The sequence below is a fragment of the Phaethon aethereus genome, assembly GCF_964289735.1.
Source record: "Phaethon aethereus genome assembly, chromosome: 1".
NCBI lineage: Eukaryota > Metazoa > Chordata > Aves > Phaethontiformes > Phaethontidae > Phaethon > Phaethon aethereus.
Genome location: NC_138575.1, coordinates 133,283,756 through 133,305,200, shown reverse-complemented (window position 1 = coordinate 133,305,200; position 21,445 = coordinate 133,283,756).

Here is a 21,445-nt window from a genome sequence, read left to right as displayed (position 1 = left end):
CTGCTTGAGGCTCAACCCTCACCCACTGCGAAATGCAAAAGCGTTCAACATGAATATTTCACTGGACTCAAGGGGAATTTTTAACAGGTACCTTTAGATATATCTATCTCTTTATCTCTATATATCAGATATCTATATATCTGTATCTGTATCTATATCTATCTGTGTGTAATTTGAGAGCCTTGTTAAGTCTTTAACTAAGCTGTTTTGTTATTAAGCTTAGTTAGAAAATTATATAACTTGTGATTTACCTTAATCGTGTTAATCACAAGTGATAAATCACATCAGCCCAATTCTGACTCCATTTCCCTGACTCTGTGTAAATCATTCCTCCTGATCCATGTGTAAATCATTCCAACCTAGTTGTAATTTGGTTTCTCTTTGTATAATTTTTCCATGTTGAATAAATAATACAGTGGACCTTGCCATCGAATTCTGTTAAGTCACGCTTTTTACAAATTTATATGAAAATAATTTGCTTCCTAATATCTTTGGCAGTGATTCTTTAAGCAGCCTAAACCACTCATTCGCGACATCGCAGTTTTGTGGCTGCACAGTAGTGATGCAGTAGGAGAAATACCACCCCGGTGGGCGAGCAGAAGCTCTGGGCCGTGCAGATGTGGGGTGCGGTGCAGGGGAGTCCCAGCACTGGGTGACGGGAGACGGGGCACAGGTTTGGCACTGGAGACCCCACAGCTATAAACAACTCACCAATGTCAGCTAAAGAAATGCAGACCTGGAGCTGGACGAAACTGGTTTGAGGGGGAACAAACGGAACAGAAGAGGAGTACCTAGTGTATGTCAAGGGCTCTAAGCAAACTCAGATCTGATGTGGAGCTCAGACCAATTAAGAAAGAGCAAAGATGTACAAGCATGTCAGCAAACACGGAAAAAATGAACCCAAATAGATCCTAGAGTGAGGAGGAAGAAACCATCAACGTGACCATCAGTCCCTCCTGGTGAAGGACTACAGACGCCAACAACTCCCCCGACCACCCCCAACTCCAACACCTGAGCAAAAGCAGCAGCCCCCGGACCCAGAGGAGCTGGGGAAGGGGGAGCGTTACACCGGGAGAGGGGTAGAAACTAAGGGGTGTGCATGTCACAGTTTTAGCTGTATTATTATTACTACTACGATTGAAACTTTTTCTGCATAGACATATTCTTTCTTTGCCTGTAGTAATTATATCTGGAGTAATAATGACTCTTGGATGAGACTGCTAAGGTTTCAATTATACCAACAATAAATTCCTGTCTTTGGAAATTCCTGTCAATTCTCTTCCTTGTTAGTTTAATATGAAAGACTTTCACAACTTTTATACCTAAAACTGGTATCAGCTGAAGTTTCACCTGCATTTCACAAAATTGAAAGGAAATTGAGAGATCAGATTTTCAGGTGGTGTAAGCAGGCTTTGCTTTTTGGTTGTGTGGAAAAAGGGGAGCCCTGATTTCAGGCTCTGATTCTGGGACACATGGCTTCCTTGGAAACCTGAGGTCTGGCAGGATAATAACACTTAGTCCAAGGGTAAATTCTTGCTCCCTCTGAAGTTAGTAGGAAGTTCGCCACTCACTCACCCAAGGCAATTGCACCCAAAGAAGATCAGGAGTAGATCAGGATGGGTCAGAGCCATCTGCTCAAGCTGGAGCCCACTGTTTGGATTGAGCATCGCCACCGTCCCCTGGGCGCTGCTGGAAGTGGAAATGTGGGGACGGTCCACGGAAGTGTTACGGCAGCACACAGTAAGCTGGAGCTGTCTTCTGTGGGATTTTCCAGCTGTGGTACGGAGACACATATGGGTGCGTTAGATCAGCTGATGCTATGAAGCACATTATAAATAGAAAAGCAAAATAACCCAAATAAACAAAAACCCCAGCCAACCAACCAGAAAAGCAAAAAAACCCCGAACCAAGAGGAACATATCACATGCAGCTGTGATTAAGAAAAATGAGTTTTGATGCTCCGAAATAACGTTATTAGAGTTAGTCCTAACTGGAATGCCTGGAAGAGAATGCATAGGTAGCTGCAGCACAGCAGAAAAAAAGCCACTAGGTAGGTACGTATATATACTTATACGTCCCCTTAATTTCCTTTAGATTGTGTGATATGCAGGAGTAACTTTGATTTGATTAAGCTTCAGGCTAAAACATGTATAGATGAGTACACGTACATGAGGACACTTCATAATTTTTGACCATAAACATAATATTTTAGTTGCCATACAAAATATACTGGTAGGGTTTGTGGCCTATTTCAGTCAAATTACATCGTGTAAAGACATTAAGTCTGTAAACCAAGAATGAAGGGAATGTGGATGACCTCCTCAAACTAGGAACACTTCATATACCCGGGAGAGTTCTCGTTGTTCTGGGGAGAACTGGTGATTTTGGATGCCCAAAGTATACGGCTCCGTACAACGGTCTCCTGACTTCTGCTCAAGCACACACGTGCCCAGCGTTACTTCTGTTGCTTTGGCACATTAGCCTCTGGGTTTGTGTGCTTATGCACACAGAGTATGGGTTCCACCTACCCACCCTTAGATCCGCTGAGAAGTTAAACGTCTGGGTCTGAATTATTCACTATTGGATCATTTTACAGTCTGTTGAAAGACACAGTTATTTCCAGAGGGCAATTCCTCTTCCTCTAAGATAGATCTTTTAAGACAAATCATCCTCTATAAATACGTGCCTCTCTTAACCGGGCTTTGAAGGTGACCAGCTCAGACTGAGACGTCTGAAGCCTTGCTTACTTAAGCCTAAGCAAGACGAATGGCTCTCAGAGCCTGTATGCCGAGGCACACCATGACTGTTTGTCAGTTCTTGCCTGTACCTAGTCAGGAGGTCGTAGAACAGTATCATGCACCATGTACAGCTGTAAAGATTGCTGTGAATTGGACTCTTTGGCATTCCGTACCTATTAGGTTTTGAATGTTATAGACTGATTTTTGAAGTCAGATAATGATTTTGGGAACAAAACCTTTTTCTGCCCACAGAAGACTTATGTTCTGAATGGCTTCTCATGATGAAACTTCCAATTTTCTGTGAAAATTTTCAAATCTATTAAAAAAAATTTGTGTGAGAATTTCAAGAAAATCAATCCTAAATAAGGTATGTGGTATTTCAGAGCTGGAATAATATTAATATTAAAAACCCCTCCAACATCTGAACCTTTCAGTGGAAAATAGATCCCTGTGATCAATAGGGAAAATAGATCCCTATGATCAATCAGAATTTTTAATGACGATTTTTGTTTCCATTGATGTTTTTAATTGCCTTTTAGTCTTTAAATTAACGTATGAATGCTTTCATAATTAAAAATATGTAATTAGCTGTGCTATGAAAAGCATAGAAGCGACTCAAACCTCTGCAAATGGTCATTCTAATAACACTTTATTAGCATGCTTTTAACACTAGTTCATTTTTGACAAATTTACTATGAAGTCTGTGTTATATCATCGCATCAGCCACGGGATGATTCCCATCACTGAGCTAAATGCTATAAAACCATCTTTGAATACAACAGCAAGCTTAACATAGTGGGAAAACCTCATAATCTCTGATTGGGAAGCTCATTTTGTGGAGTAATTCAGGACAGGGGAGCTGAGCTCAGGAATAACCTCGGGACCGCTGCTTCCCTGCCAGATGGGAAACCTCAGGGGAGATACATTCGGTCCCCGGCAGGGAAGGATGCCGGCTCCTCTGACAGCCCATCCACCCCACACCAACTGCATCAGCCTCGGAGGAGATTACAGCTCCCGCCCTCCTGCCAGAGGAAAGGTTGTTGCAGCAATAAACGGAGGAAGAAATACCAGGGCTGCGTTTGTGCGCAACGGGAAGGCAATGAGCGATGTTAGGAGCGGCTGCAGGCGGCAGCCTGGCAGAGCCAAGGCTGCCGCAGCTCCCCAGGTCCGGCCAGCAGCCAGGCGGAGCGGGTGGTCCCGGCGGGCACAAGCGTACACACGTATACAACACACCTATACATACAAACACAGGCAGACACACAGACCAGCATGGACTGAAACGGTCCGCACTCGTGCAAACACAGAGAGCACCAATGGCCTCATCCTGTTCCCCTCTCTGGCTGAGCAGGATGAAAGCCCATCAGGGGAAAATTTATATACATGGGGATCCCTTCAGTGCTCAGATCTACACAAACACAGGCACACGAAGACGCACATATGCACTATGGATCCCTCCAGCAACGGGCCTTTGATACTCAGTGCACCCAGCAGCCGGTCCCTGGCACCTTTGGTTGCCTCATGGCCTCACGTCCAGACACACACACATGCAAACTGATCTTTCTGGTAGCTGGTCCAGATTTAACACTTAGCAGTAGTCAACTCCAGACTCCACTGTCTCTCCAGTAACCTACTGGGACCCCATGGCCCCTCCAGTAGCCAATGCACAGAGCCTCTGGTCTCTCCAGTATACAATTCAGACCCATGGCTGCTCCTATACTTGGCTCCCAAGTCTTTATCTGGCCCACTGGCTAGTCCATCTTGACGTCCCCTGGCGATGACGCAGTGAGACACACAGCCTCATGTGCTTTACTTCTGGCAGCACAGACACATAGTCCCTCTGACCCATGGTCCTGCTCCAGTTCCTGGGACTCAGACACCTCGTACATGCACTCGCACGCAGAACAGAGCACCCCTCACCCAGGAAAATAGTCAGAAATGGAGTTTAATAAGGAGAAAGGACAGGCTGCACTGACCAGCCCCTGCTGACCTCCAGCTGGCCCCATCTGTTCGTTTTCCCACCACTTCACCATGTTTGTTCCTCCTCAAACCATGACCCCCCCCCCTTTCCCACCTTTGGTTCCTCCCCTGAACATCCCATAGTAAGTCTTGCACAATCCCCAGATGTTCTTCCCTTGAGTCCCACGAGTGCCAGCCCACCACAGGCAGTGACTACCTCAGTCTGTAAGAGGCTCTGGAGAGCCTGTCCCTGGCCCCATAGTGAAGGATGTCCCCCAGACCATAGGGCTGGTCATCTCCTGTGACAGCTTGGGGAGGGGTGAGGACCAGAGCACTTTTCTCTGGTGGAGGTTACTGCTTCCATCTCCCAACCTGCCCATGTGCCTCTATGCTCCTTCGTGTGTTAGGAGACGAGCCTTTAATCACATAAGCCAACAAAACACATACCAAATTAATTCCAGATAAATGAAACCATTGGGAGCAACTCTCCAAAGAAGCAGGAAGCACTGACACTGCGGCATGGTACCTTCTTCACTAAGCAGGGAGACGTTGGGTTATTAGACACAAGCAGGATGGTGGAGAAGTTCCTTCCCCTTTTTTTCCTCATTTATATTATTATTTCCTCATTTTTAATTCTGCTTTTGCATGTCCAAAACCTGTGTTTCTTCCTTCCTTGTTGTTGCTGCCCTTCCAAATCAACGTAACCAAGGCTAGCTTTTGGACTTCAGTCCTTCCTGTACCTGTTAGCAGAGGTCAGTGTCACCAAACGCAGACGCTGCAAGTCCAAGTGCCACATGCACCCTGGGGCCACACAGTTTCTCTTGGTAACCTGTCATGTCTACAAAATTACTTGACAGTATTGGGAAGCTAAGGATTTTAAAAGGTGCAATAGCTGGTACCAAACCCAAAGTTTAAATCTGGAAGTGGACACAGGCGTTTGTGTGTTTCATTAGCTCAAAGCGTCTCTGGTCTGGTCCCTGGGCTGCAAACTCACTTGCAGCTGGAGAGGATTAGTTGTGCCACTGGAGCCTCTCTTCTGCTGTATTTTTACCCAAAAGGGGTTTTTTTTGCTTAAAGACCTGTTTCCTATAAGAGTCAAAGTATGGTAAGTCGGGCCAACTGAGAAACTCACCTCAACAGGGCACTCTTGCTATGGACAGAAACATGGTGGTAGATGTACCTTCAATCAGATGAAATGAAAACAGAAGGAGGTCTCCACTTTTAAATAGGAAAAAAAAAAAAAGAGAGTGCGCGTGGCATTTGGCACACAGGAGCACATTTAATGCGTTCCTAAAGTCAAGAGTTAGTCCAAAGAAAACCTAAAACGTGTATAGTCTGTGGGACTAACCCCTGGCCCCAAAGACCTCCCTCTGTGGTGATCACACCAACGCTACCTGCTAGCAGACATACCCCATGTAAGGCGGAGGCAGCCAAACCTGATCCAGTCTCATCCATGCCGCCTTCCCAGAGCGAGCCCTGGAGCCAAGCATCCTCAGAAGTATGCACACATTTTGCTTTGGTTCATGCTAAATGAGTCTGGGACTGGACTAATACGGATGATTAAAAGACAGAACATGGAAATGATCTGGGGGGTTAAGTTGAGTTAGTAATGTCTGGGGAAAAAATTACTTATTCACCTGCATACAAAAGCTCATTTCTGTTGGAGAGCTAGTCCTAGCATAGTATGTCTTTTTTTTTTTACTTTGAAAGTAGAAGAATTTAATCTTGTTTATTTATGAAGCAACTATTATACCAATTTTAGTTCAATTACAGTTAGCGATGGCTTTCACATTAGTTTATAAATAAGACATGGTATTTGTAGAAGTAGCATACGTTATGCTTCCTGAACTAACTGAAAAATCGTAGACCATGCCTATTATGAAGGCATGCGGGAAAGTTAATCAAATAAAGGTGGAATGTAAGTATGCCTAAACTGCAGGTTGATAAACGCCATATGGGTGCTCTTACGCAGGAATAAAATGGCTTTCATTTTCTGTAGCTTAATTCTGTTTAAATTGCTGCAAACTCTGTCCTCTTTATTCTGAGTGAAAACATATGTCTGAGGAGTTTAACATGCTTGAACTGATGCCTATTAACTTCACCACTTGATTATCCATAACTTTCCCAAGTCTCCCCACCCAAACTTGCCCTTGAAACATGTTATTTGCTCCTACTTCTATGCAAAGCGTCTAAGCAAGCATAGCAGCGTGCTCCGTGCCAGCTGCACTTCAGCCATGTGGGGCTCTTCTAATGGGTGCTTTCCCCAACGTTCGCATGCGTTTTAAGTTAAGCTCCCAAAGACAGAAAGGGAACTAATTGAAAGAGTTCAAAGGAATCTGGCCCCTTTCTACGCACCTTTTCTGAATTTGTCCCAAGGGCACTGGACCCACTTCTTTCTCTTACAGGAAGAAGATGCGAGAATAGCAATGTACATCAAGAAAGACCACGGCAGACTGAAACTGATGTCAACCTTTAGTAAGAGTGCTGCTTTCTGGCCCTCGCCTCTATCAAATTCCTCAGGAAGACAAGCTGCAAGTTGTTCTGTTGCACCTCACATGCAAAATGCCCTTCAACATTCAGAGGAGAAATACTTCTTGATACACTGCTTCTGATTTAATTTTAATGTTTAGCATTTTATGATGTTTCTTATCATTTAAAAATATGGGAAGTAATTAAGAGAAAAAAGAAAAAAAAAAAGGAACAGAAATAAATGCAAACTGTTTCATAGTTGAGGTACCAACCTATTGCCCAAAATATCTGACATGTGTTTGATATATGGGATGATGAGAAAAATCTCGTAACAGCTATTTCATTTGTGCGCCTGTAAATAGGGCAAGAATATTCAGGGGATGTGCATCACCGCTAAATAATTCACTCATTGCAGGTCTTGCTCTATGGAACACGAAGGTAACACTGCCTTGATCTATTTTGGTGCAGGCTGACGTCCGCCGTGGTTCCCCAGCCGTGGCAGGAGTGCTGCTGGCATCACACAAACCACTTCCAAGGCGGTCGCCGGGCAGCCTCCCTCTTCCTGTATGGATGCTGATTTAAACTGCCCGGGAACCGCCTGTTCAAAGGCTGTTATGGCAGCTGCTTACGCAGGCTCCTGCTCCGCGGCTCAGCTCGGGCCGCGACTGCCCGCGGGCCCTGGCGGGCCCCAGCCGCCGCCTCTGCTGAGCCTCTTGGCAGAGAGCCGGGCTGTGAGGGACGGAGGTGGTGGAAGGGCGGGCTGTGGGGCTGATGCCCCGGTGTGAGAGCATGGCGTAGGAGAAGACGTGGACAGCGGGGGTAGAGCCAACATTCGGTGTCACCCCCAGTGACGCCTGTCCAACCTGGGTGTGAGCTGCCCTACCATGCAGCAGTGATTTCAGAGTGCCTTTCAGCGACTGCTTAGAAAATAATTTAGAGGTGAATGATAAAATCTATACCTCTATATGACTCTGGTTGCTACACAGCTCGATATTTTCATTGTCTTTAAGGAAGTTTTACATCTGCTGTGTAACCTAGGGGGGAAAAAATCTAAACCCGTCTCATTCGGATGGAAATGACTAAACTCCATGGGTACTGTTGCTATAACACATCTCCGTAAGTCTCTAGCTGGACTCTAGGTTCCCTGTGTAAACAGACCTTTGATGAGAAAAAACTTACTTTTTTGGAAGCTCTAGAATTATATCAAGAAAATTATAGAATATTAGAATTATATCAGAAAAGCACAGAGTGGCTTCACTTTTGCTGAATAATTCCCTAGGTTTCACTACTAAACCTTGCAATTCATACTAAGTTTAGATTATTTAATATGAAAATATAAAACACCTTAAACTGTGGCAAAGTGTTGTGGGTGACCTCAAATTCAACTTCTAAGGAAAAGCAAATATGAATGGAACTTATGCAAGAAAGCAAGTACCCACTTCCTGAACATTTTATCATCAAGAGCCTGGGAGTGAAGGCAAAAATATAAAAAAGAGCGGGGAGCTAAGAGCATGAAGAGTTAAAAATATTTGCCATGATACCAAATACTTGGAAAAAGTAAAGACTTGTGAGAGTTCAGAAGTGTTGCATATCTTCCTTCTTCACTTGTAGGTTTCTTTACACTTCTGAGGACCTGTAAAGCTTATACAAGCTAAGACTACTCGAAAGCACACTTGCTAGCTGCTTGGTGTAGACTTGCTGCATACCCTAACTGATATACGGGTCGAACGGATACACTTAATTTGTGAGGGAACCAAAATTTTAGGGGGGCCCTAAGTGACCACATCTGAATTTCACCCCGACTAGAGGCAACGGCACGGACCTCCCTCCCAGCCCCTGGTTCCCCCTGCAGCACAGACGTTGAGGGGCAGCGGGCGAAAGCTCGGAGCAGTCGGGCCGGCTGCAGAGAGGTCCCAGCGGCTGCGGAGAGCAGGCGGTCGGTGGTACGGCTGGATGATTTACAGCCGTGCTCCCCCCGCCAGCCCCACGTGCAGAAGGGGTGGGCTGCAAAGACCTCCATCGCGAGAGAGGGCCGAGCGCTCCGCTGGGGTAGCCCCTGCCACCGCGAGCCGGCCGCCTGGGTGCCACACGGGGCCCAGCTTCAAAGAGAGGGGAGGCAGAGGGGGGCTGCCCACCCAGCACTTGCTCCTGCATCCCGCACTGCGGGGGCCTTCTGCCCGCGGCGGCAGCCTCCCCCCAGCGCTCACCCTCTCCGTTCTCTAGTAAGTTGAGGCGTCCTCCTGGGGATACCAGCGTTTTGTTGGTTTTCTCACTATACCAAATCCCGTGAGATAAAAATCTCGGGAGCGTTGCGGGACAGCCTTTTGGGAATGTCTCTGGGAGTTACCGCCTTTCTCGATGAAAAGCTGGACATGAGCCAGCAATGTGCGCTCACAGCCCAGGAGGCCAACCATATCCTGGGCCGCATCCAAAGCGGCGTGGCCAGCAGGTCGAGGGAGGGGATTCTGCCCCTCTGCTCCGCTCTGGTGAGACCCCGCCTGGAGTCCTGCGTCCAGCTCTGGAGTCCTCAGCACAGGAAAGACATGGACCTGTTGGAGCAGGTCCAGAGGAGGGCCACAAAAACAATCAGAGGGATGGAAGACCTCTCCTGTGAGGACAGGTTGAGAGAGTTGGGGTTGTTCAGGCTGGAGAAGAGAAGGCTCCAGGGAGACCTTACTGTAGCCTTTTAGAACTTAAAGGGTGCTTAAAAGAGAGAAGAGGACAGATTTTTTAGCAGGGCCTGTAGCAATAGGACAAGGGGTGATGGTTTTAAACTAAAAAAGGACAGATTCCAACTAGATGTAAGGAAGAAATGTTTCCCAATGAGGGTGGTGAAACCCTGTCACAGGTTGCCCAGAGAGGTGGCAGATGCCCCATCCCTGGCAACGTTCCAGGTCAGGTTGGACGGGGTCTGAGCAACCTGCTCTAGTTGAAGATGTCCCTGCTCACTGCAGGGGGGTTGGACTAGATGACCTTTAAGGTCCCTTCCAACCCAAACTGTGCTATGATTCTATGATTCTTTCTGGAATGCCCAAAAGGGAAAAGAGCTTTGTGATTATGAGGCTGGGAGCCAGGACTTCAAGCTGCCAGCTGTGTGTGCCACACAGGTTGCTTAGCGTTTGTGTGCAGTATTTTCCACCTCCACAAGAAGAGGATTATAAATATTTCAGAGGAACATTGTACATTCTCTTGTCTTAATACTCGTACTGCCCGAGACACCTGAGTGAGAGATGCTATATAAATGCGAAGGCAGCGACAGGTGGTTATGTCAAGCACCAGGACAAATAGGGTGGAAAAGCTTTTCCAGGCTAATCCCAAATAGTCACACGTGTGTGCACGCAGGAAAAGAAAACCTCAGCTTGCTCAAGGTATCGATGTGATTCTCGACAGTTGGTGGGAACTAACGGAGTTACCCGTATGAATACCATGAAGCAATAAAGACTGGAAACAGTTAAATGAGTCTGCCTGCTCCATTCTGTGGCAGAAACATAAACTACATGCTCTCTGCATTCAAATGTCACATTAAAAGATTTGGTGCATAAATTTAGGTACGTAGTTATGGAGAAGTACTTCTGGAGTACAGGAATATTAGTTCACTGGTCAATCTGTCCCCAACATACCATTTTAAAAAAATTAGCCTTCCCCCAGTACCAACTTCCTATCGAATATGTGATTGACAAATACTAATTTTATTAATTTTTTAAGTCTTGTAGCTTACAAGGGTGCCTTGAATTGGGTGCAAATGTTCACAACCCTTTTTTACAGTCTGACATAATTTTTTCTAATGCTTTGAGCTCCTCTAAGTAGCCACTTGACTACAAATTATAACACACTTGACTTTTCATATATAAAGGGTAAATATCTTGAGATTTTTTGAAGCTTTATTGAAAGTATGAGCGGTGCACACACTGGATTAATATCAGTGGAAAACTAATCCAGTGTTTTCTCATCATAAATGTTCTCTTTCCTCTTTATACTCTCTAAAAATAAAATAAGATAATAATACATAACATTATGATTATACCACTACATTTGCATGGTGTTTCAATATGTGTTTTTCTGTTGCAGTTGTTACTTTAGAAAGAGCTGATGTGACTGACAGAGACTTCTGATGCATTATGATGAAACAAACTAACTGACTTTTAGCAGAAAAAGAGCAGAACAATTTATCCTAGTACTATATACCTTTTTCTGGGCAGAAAGGTCATGACGACAAAGTAACAAAATTGAAAAATGATACAACTTTCAAAAACATGGAAAAAAAACATTGCTCTTCTCTTTGACAAGCTTGTGACAAAGATGAGACTGAAACAAACCTCCAGATACTCGATGTTCACAGGCAGTGACGAACGATGAGGTTCCTGCTCTCTCCTCACGTGCAAGGGTGTTCTGGAGAAAGCAACGCTACCAAAGGCGATACACGAAACTCCATCTTCCACACACTTACTACTCACTTGTTTGGTGCTTTGAAGTTAATGGAGTTATTCTGGAGTAAATTGGGTTTAACTCAGAGGCAAACTGGACCCACTAGGACGAGCGCTAACACAAAAGGCTTTGGAAGCAGGCCTGCATTGCTGGTCAGAGAGATTAACACCTCAGAGGAAAAGAACCTCTTGGAAAGAAAGAAGGACGGGAGGGTGATGTGGAGGAAGCTTGCCCTTGCTTTTGAATTGGCAGCTGTATCACATGCTGTGATGGGGAGGCACTCAGTACCTCTCTCCACGGGTTCCAGTCAAACATCTCCTTGGTTCTTGATCACAAAAGTGATGTGTATGAGGTCGGGTGAACAAAAGACAACTATCTAAGTGGTTAACACACGTCTGAGCAGATGCAGCATAGTGGTTACAGAGACCAGAATTAGTGAGTCGCATCTGGTCCCTCAATGCAGACATGCAACTGTGCTAAAAAAAAAACAGATCCAGAAAATATATTTTATTGCATGTTGTTTAAATATCTCTCTCCAAGTTAAAAGATGACATCAATTCTAGCTTCTCACAGTAACATTGTATCAGTTGGTCAAAATAATTTTTATGATCTCAAACCAAGAATGATGCCACCAGCTATATCCTAAATTCCTTCCATGGTTACTGTGTGCATTTGCATAGTAATTGCATTTATAGTACAGTATGTAAGCCCATATAAAGTGCCCCAAATTAAATTCATCCCTAAGACTTTTGTATCCTTCAAATACATGCATATTAACGAGCAAGGTTTTATCTTTCACATACGGACTCATTTCCTTCTTCAGTAAATGACCCATGGAGTTTCTCCATGATTATTGGCAGCTATAAGAAAGACTCCTTGCACTAACAATACATCGGGTGCCATGGAAATTGGGATACATTCATGTTGCTTTATACATTTGTGAAGAATTTAGCCTATAATTACTGGAGATGGTGATGGTGATTTTCTGTAGAGTGCAGAAGGATGTGTCAACAGGCATTCTCAACATTTTCCCCTGTTGAGCTGTTACTTTTTCTCTCCTGGATTGAAAGGAAAAAACGGGTGATGGGTAATTTTTCAAATACATCACACCGAGTTCATCTTAGATTCATTGCTAGCATTGCCAGCAGGGAGTGCATTTCCTCTTGATATGAACTACAGACAAAGGCCGTACTTTTGGTTTTCTAAGGCATATTGCATGCTCTTGCCTAGCAAATACTGCTGCTGGCTGCCAAAGCTCTTTCACAAAACAGACACATCATGGTCCTTCAGGACATGATGACCATTCAAGTCATCCTAAAGTTATCTCTGAAGGCTGGAGAAGCACTTGCACCTCCTTCTTTACAGACTGCCTGTGAAATTACACAGGCAGCTTTCCTCTTCTGTTTGACACCCAAGTATAACTGCTAGCATGCTACAGCTGCAGGCTGGGTCTAAGTACCTGCAGTGTGAAGGTGACACATAGTGGGTGGATTTAAAACAAGGGGGTTTTAGTGGGCAAGCAAGGACAAAGGCTTTTGTCCCTCCCAGCATCACTGGCTGGCACAGCGTGTCACCCGTGTCAAATAATCAGACCTGTCAGGTGGCCATGGAGGTTCTGTAGGTAGACTGCACATGGTCCTGAAATGTTACCTTCAGGTAAGGGTTTCAGGGAGGGGTTTTAGCTGTGGAATCATCATGGACTTTCTATTGCTATTGGGTTTTCCAGTCAAGATTGATAGAAAAATATTTTTCATCTGGACATGGTAGGAGACCCAGTCCGTGGCGGCCACATGCCAGCTTGGCTCAGAGCATTGTTGACTTCCAGTGTGGACTAATGCAATCCAGTCAACTTAGAAATGACCTCAACTCTGGAGAGGAAAATGTAAAATTCAGGCTGGTTCAAGAGACAGCAGCTGGTCTGCAAAGAAAGGAAAAGTGTACAAATAAATCATTGTTGGTGCCTCCAGATTCTGACCTGACCTTCAGCAGTCCCAGTAGACTTATTCCAGACTATTTGCTAGACAACTTATTTTTAAAAGCCTTATGACCACATTTGCACAATAGGAATTCACATCAGTGTAATGCATTATGCAAGCTCTGATACAAACCTGTGCACAGATGCAAGGCAGGTCTTAAATGTGATGCAGTTCCATTTTGGGTATGCACTCATGTACACTGCAGCAGTGCAAACATTAATATGCACCTATGCTACATACCTGCAGCTGAAAAGCTGTTTGAACGAATCTGGATATGCTAATGCAAACTTCTCCAGTGTTCAACACCATGAGAGGCAAATTCTTTCTGGGATTCCCTCCTTCGAAAGACTGGAAGAGCCACAGATATTGATGCCCTCTGGCTAAAATGCAAGACTCTTCTCTATCATTGCTTTCCCACTGTAATAATTTTAATAACAATAATTAAACTAGGTGAATTAGGTGCCTTGCCCTCCTGCCTGTGTTGAGCAAGAAGAGAACCTAAAATCAATATTAATTAGAATATGTAGTAGAGTCATTTAATGATCTAAAATGCTCAGAATACTACAGAGAAGAGCACAATAGATATGCCTCAGAAGATTAGATTAGATTAGATTAGATTAGATTAGATTAGATTAGATTAGATTAGATTAGATAGGTGTGATACCCAGCTGTCACTGGGATTAACAGAGTTTTTAAAATTGGGATGGTTAAAGGAATCTGAAATGACCCCATGGCTTGCATTTTTGCTGAGCCATTACTCAAACAGCGCTTGAGAGCTTTGCCAAAGTTTCTGATCTGTGACTCCTATTTCCCGACTTCCCAGTGCTCATCTTTGCCAACTACAGAAACAAGAGCTTACGGAGATCGCAGGGCTGGGGCAGCGCTCATGATTAACATTACACTGTCTGGGTAGGAGAATGGCCAACTTTCAGGTGGGACTTTGAGGCTGTGCAGCTAGAAGGAGCTAACAATGTTTTTAAAAACGTTTTTATCTGTAGTGTGGTATTGACTATTTGTCCTCATTCTCCTACTTTGGCAAGCACAGGTGTGTAAGGGTACCTTGTGGGAAAGTAAGCTGTTGTGATACTTCCAGTTGATTCGCTTCCTTGAGACCATGCTTAGATCACCTCCTCAGGTCACCTCCAGGGCACCCTGGGGTTCTCCTTTGGGATTTATGACACCTCCAGGACATCCTTGATTGTTAGTTGCCAAAGTATAAGGTGACCAGCTGGAGACTATCCAGGCCCCTGTTCCAGCCCTGGCTTCACTGCTGTGGGGAATGGATGCTGCCTGCTCTCGTCTGATGTTGACACTGCAGTCAGAGTACAGCAGAGCATGTAGGCTCCGTCTTTAAGTCTCCAGCAGTAAATCTATCAAGGTCTTGGAATACTTTCAGGCATGAGAATGCTTGTGCTACCAGACTGCTCGACGTTCCCCAGCACAGCTTTGGGCTATGCCAGCTAACACGTCCCAAACAAGTCTGAAGCACTGTTTGGGTGTTAATATGGCCAGGAACCATTCAAAATATGCAGGCTGCACGCAGCCGCTTGGTTTGGGAGGTAAAGGCTATTTAATGCTATGGACATGAGCCATTCTGTAGTAGCCAAGACCAGTGCCAGAGAATGAGCCAGAATGAGCCAGAATGAGCCAGAATCCATTAGCTCTAGTCCACCAAGGGACAAGAAAAATAACAACAAGAAAGCTTTTGTTTAGCACTAGATCTGGGTATATTCTGTGAGCAGCTTTGTTCCTTCTCTAACCAATTAAAGTTATTTTGACTCCTTCTCCGTGGCTTAATTCTTGCTGAGTCACTTTAGGTATTTTAAATCCACTCTGTCCAATCTACTTGCCTTCTTAAAATCCTTTTCTTCTAAAACCTGTCCATGTTTTGGATCTCTTGGCTTTAGTGATAATATACTTACATTTTCTCCTTTATTTCCTCCCAATTTCAGTACTCTTCCATATCTTCCCACTTTACTGCTTTCTCACTCTTTTTAACTCTTCCCACCCTTAATTCCAACTGTACCTACAGATTGATCCATACCTACATTTGCTTTCATTTCCTCTTACACTCCTTTTTTTTCCCAATTTCTTGTAATATTTTCTTCTGATTATTGTATTGCTTCCCATAGCATACTCCCTGTCATTCTGCTTCACTCCCTTTATAATGCCACCTTTTCACCTTGATCCATTATTTCTTTCTATACTGATAATTTTCCTTTGTTATTACAATTTTTTGACACTAAAGTTCCTTCCCTTGCAAAAATGTTCCTCATACTTCCCTTGCCTTAACCTTGTTTCTTGCCTTTAACCAGTCTGGCTGTAAACAGCAGGACAAAAAGAACATTAAGGACATGGTCGTATAGAGAAGTCCAAACTATGGCACTGCTGTGATATCTGAACACTTTGCATATTTAAGTAAGTCTAACGTACTCTGGCATCGATCTGCTGGCATCCTTTTGATCTGACCATCAGCCTCCTTAAATTCCCTTTGATTTCAATGTGACCCTATATGAACAGACCTTTAGGTCTATGCACAGTCCCACCACAGCTCCAGGGAGAATGTGGGGACTGGAAAGGACAACTCAGAGTTGGACCTTAGGTCACAAATTTCTCAAGCTGTAAACATGAAGCTTCATGTAAATGTATGGCTTCTCGAATAACTTCTAATCATAGCAATATCAGGACACATCAGGGCATATTTAATTGTAACATAGATAAGCTGCTTTACACCAGGAATGTTTGAAAATGTGTGTCTCTCTCTCTTTTCCCATGAAATGCGTTTGAAAGTAGGAAATGCTTCTAAAGGCTGGGAAATTTGGGACTATTTCCATGACAATAGATTTTAGAGAAAGTCGTCAGGTTTGAGAAATAAAGCAAACTTGTCAAGTTTCCCGGGTCATTAGAAGCCAAATTGTTCCTGCCCACTTCATCTACAAAGAATGCCTGATACAAAGTCTTGTGGAACTGGAAGATTTATACTCTCTTTAATTTATTTGGAATAAATACTGTCCAAGCGGGATGGAGCCCACACAGCGCGAACAAAGAACACGCTACATTTAAGAGGCCATGTCTGACTTTGAAGACATATGGCAATGCTTCCTGAAGTCAGAAATAAAATGTAATACTTGTAATATGGCATGTAATACTTTCTGTACTCCACCAAATTACCAGGGAGACAGATTGTGCTTTCCTGAGTATACTGACAAATGTCCCTTCTCATTACGGTTTTGCCCTTTTTATATTACCATATCATTATTCTTTTTCTTTTGTACTCCAGTGCGCAATTTAGATGACTACATTCTTCAGCAGTTCTAAATGTTGTTTTATTTTCAGGACTGCTTAGAAAATGATCAGATATTTATTATTCTTTTGCTAATACGAATTCATCAGTAAAAATATATACCTCGAGGGGAGCCACCCGTTGCATTTAGCCAAGCCACCCGCCCGTTCCAAAGGTAATAAAATAGCATTTATAACCAGGAATAAACCGCGACATTTCTTTCTAATGAGATTTCCGAGCTGACTCTTGTTGGCAGCCATTTTACATTTGTGATGCTAATAGTGAGTGGGAACTTGATGCTAATAATCAGTAGCGGTTTTCTGTTATAATCTTTTTCTAATAATTTTAGCACAGAAGAACACTTCCCTCGGGTTTCTTACTGCTTCAAGCCGGGCATTTGTGTTGCGGCAGCGTAAGCGCAGCCTCAGCCTAGCGCGGTAGCTGAACAAACAGCCTCCTCCTCGAGCTCGTGCCTAAAAAAAAGACGACGAGCAGGCCCACGTAATGCCACCTATCTGTATTTATTGTCACGAAGGAACCGAAAAAACTCTTCTTTCGGGACAGCAGCTCCCCCCACACTGCCAACCGGGGGGCTAACGCTCCGGAAAAGCCCTCTGCAGGGGCACAACCACCGCCCCTCTGCCGGCGGCTCGCACCTCGCATCGCCCTGCAGCTGGGAGCAACCGCGGGGTGTGGAGAGACAAGAGCCCGTCGCATCGCCGGGGATTCCTGCTCTTCTCAGCCACGCGAGCCAGCCCCTTGGCTCCATTCGGAAGGAGATGAAAAATGGTCACAGTGTGGTGCGGAGAAGAGATATGATCAGAGGAAAGATAAACCCCCTCGCCACGGGAAAGGCTGGGAGAAATTCCTTGGCAGGCATCAATGCAGGAGGACACATCAGATGGTCGGGTTGGTCCCCCCTGATCCTCAAAATCTATCGAGGCTTTGCACGTCCCCCCAAACCTGGGGAAGGCAGAGGTCTCAACAGGCAATTACTGGAGTCCACTGTTTAAGAGAGGCAGTGGGACTCAAATTGTGTATGGATCGGTTTCTTTTTCTATTTTAAATGAAGAAACCTAATTAAAATGATAGGAATTTCCTGGGGAAATTCTCAGCCTGTTCATTTTTTAAGAGTCTTTGTATTACAAAAGGTGTTTGAAGTCCTTGAATTTTTATCCTTTAGCCACCTTTAATCTAATTTCTAATCTCTTAATAGCTTTAATTGAGTTCTGAATACTTTAAATTATTAAACATCTTTGGGGGATTATGATTTCTATTTCCGATTATACAAAAACAATACCACTTGTACAAAACCCCCCCACATTTATGTCAAATTAAGCCATCAGGGATGCAAGGCATATACTTTAAGGGTAAGACATTTGCTTTTGTAATGCTGTTTTAAAAGACTTGTGCTTTCAGACAGGTTGAAGGAGATGAGTGGCGAGAAATGAGGAAACAGCAAGATCTCAACGTAGGCTCCAAATTAATTGAGTGTCATCGCCTTTTTGGGCTCTTTGTTGTATGGGTAGAGGCTGCCCGTGGACATGGAGTGCCGGCCGCCACAGCACCCCAAGGCACAGGCGGGAGAGCCGCCTGCTCTTCCTAGCCAGGATGGACCTCTTTCCCACCCAGGGCCTTCATATCTCCCTGTTGCTCCAGTGCCAGGGACAATTGGTCAGTACGGTGTGTCCCTAGCTTGGCTTGGGTCTCCAACTCCATCTAAGCCTCTTTGTTCCTCTAAACTTTCCTGATCTGCCCTGCTTCTACACTCCTCAGAGGCTTACTACCTCACTTACTACCTCTGCTCTGCCATGGACCTTTCTCCTCCTCCTTCACTTGCCCATGGCTCCCCGGCACCAAGGCTATTCGTTATTTCCCTCCCCCTCCCCGTCATTCCCACTTCCCCTTGGAAGACCCTGCCCCGGCAGGGACAGCAGTCCTTGCATGGACGAGGCATCGGCTCAGACACCACTCAAAGACTCCGGGGAACAGAGAGCCGGCGGCAGCCCTACCAGGCGAGGAACAAACACAGTGTCTTTATTCAAGGGAAGTGGCACCTTGCTTTACGCGTTGTCCCAAGCTGTGGAATCAAATACTCCTCAGTAACACGCATACAGCATCCAAAGCAGATATTTGTAGCATAGGCAAATACCCATGGAAGAGCTCAGTTCTTATCAAATAAAGCCTCCCTTGTAAAAATCGGGAATTTATTTCTTATCAAAACACAAACAAGCTATTTTAACTTGAAGAAAATATTAGCTTTTTCGCTTTGTTTCTTTGTTGTTTTTTCTTTAATCCAATGGGGTTTATTAGACCTCAGCTTTAGTTACTGTTAGTTTACCTCCACTTGTTTTCATCTTCCTTCCTCTCGAAGAATCTGCTTTAATATCTAGCACCAGCATCTTTTGCGAGCTAAATCCCTTCCCTAGCTTCAGGGAGAGATTTAAACTTTTCATTGCTGAGCATCTTGTATGTTTTGTAGAGAACCTAGCAGAAAGTCCATGAAGTTTCTGGGCAACCCACAGTTATACTTCTACCCATCACTGGTACCCACTGCAGTCTGGCTTCACGTACGTAGAACAAATGCCGGCTCAATGTACCAGTGTTAGAACTTGGATTTAATTCTGTCACCATTATTCAGGCTGAGTACAAAAAGCATATTACTAAACATCCTTGAAATATTTATTGGTATTATTTACACTTTGTATTGCTGTAGCAGCTATGATAGCCAGTTGAACTCTAAGGAGTTTTGTTTTTGACAATGTACCATGACCAAAAGGCAATATTTGTGAGCTTGCAGGCTGAGGTGCTGACCCAGGAGGTGTGTGTGCCCAAACTGATCTGCTGGGGCTGTCCATCCATGTCCAAGGATGTTTGGAGAATAGATATTTAAGCAGATACATAGTTTATAGTGCTGGGTTCAGGCTTGTATTTCAGTTGTAAACTCATTCCTGTTCTTTTTATTTTTCTTTCAATACTGAATTTTACTGTGTACTTAGTCTTACATTTACTACCTAATAAATTGAGACTTAGCTAACAAGGAGATGTATATTTATATTTTTTTTTAAACAGAGTAATTTTTAATGCTCTATATGGATCAGAGTAATTATAAAAGATGAGTTAGGACATAATTCTGCAGTTCAGCACCTCAGCAGAAGCCTGTCCCATACGCTTCACATAAAAGGCCTGACTCATGCAGGTGTGACAGCAAGATGAGGGCCACTAAACTGAAAGATGAAAACAGCCAAAAGACTTTGGTTAAGGCATTTTGGCTGAGATGCTTTAGTTTAAGAAGGTCAGCATGAAAAGTCATTCAGCTCTCCTTTTGACTTCTTACTCCAGAAAAAGAAAGCAATAATAATATCAGGCAGCAATAAATTTAGAGCAAATTAAAAAAAAAAATACTTTTATGTAGCACATGTCCTGACTATAGAATTCATTGCTGTAATAGGTCATCAAGTTAAATGCCATGGCTGGATAATTTTATCATCAGTCATAATGAGCGAAATCCTTCCCACCATAGCCAAGCCAATGCTCTTCAGTGAGACTGAAACAAGAACTGAGTAAAACAGTGGGATTTACCCTAGTATTTATGAGATGGCTATGCTTTATGAGAAGAACAATAAAAGTAATTAGATTCCATGCTCAACACATCATCTGTTTACTGAAATGGGGGAGTAAGCTCCCTTTTACTGTTCCATAATTTGCTAGAACCACTATAAAGGGGCTTTAAAAGTAATAGATTCTGACTACTGGGATGTACTGGGTCACAGACGCTTTACTGAAAAACTTGCTTTAGCTACAAATTACCCTGGCAAGCTATAAGGATCCCAGTGCATGCCGTAATTATGAACTATAGGACTTCATACAGACATACTGAGAACTTACTTCCCCTCTCCCCACCCATGAAGAACTTTTCAGCACAATGAGCATTACACAATGGCATTATAAATTATATGCCAGGTTTCAGTCTGATCTTGGGTATTTACTTCTAAACCTTTCAAACTGCTGGTTTCTAATTAAAATTATGACACGCTCTTTCAACAATAACCCAGTATGTAAGGATCCTGCATACCTTTCAAACCTTTCATAAGGAAAAAAGCCTTAATTTGCAAGTGAGGCTTATTGTTTCAGTGGCTTTAGGTAACGCAACCTCTTTAGAAGCAGTCTGCCTCGTCAGAGTGCTGGCAGGAATGTGACACAGGAGACACATGTCTAGAGACAAATTCGAGGACAATTACAGTGTGTAAACCCCAGTTTTCAGTAAAAAGACGTTTCTTCTCAAGGATAAGTAACCTTTGAAGTGAGGGTCAAGTCTGCCTAACGCTGCTAGGGAGACCCTTCCTGGGTCTCCAAGGAGAGGTGTTACCAACTTTATGAGTGCCTTACGAGTGCCTTACTGGCCCTCATCGCTAGGACTTCAGCCCCACGTACCGAAATGGGAGAGCTTCTTTCGCCGCCCACGCCATGCACAGGGATTCTTTTGCCGTTGCCACTTCGGGGCTGAGGGAATCCTCTTTTTTTCCTCATGTACAGATATTAAATGTCAGCGTCAGCAGCTGGTGTTCAGCAGCCGACACCGTCAGAGGGAACATCTC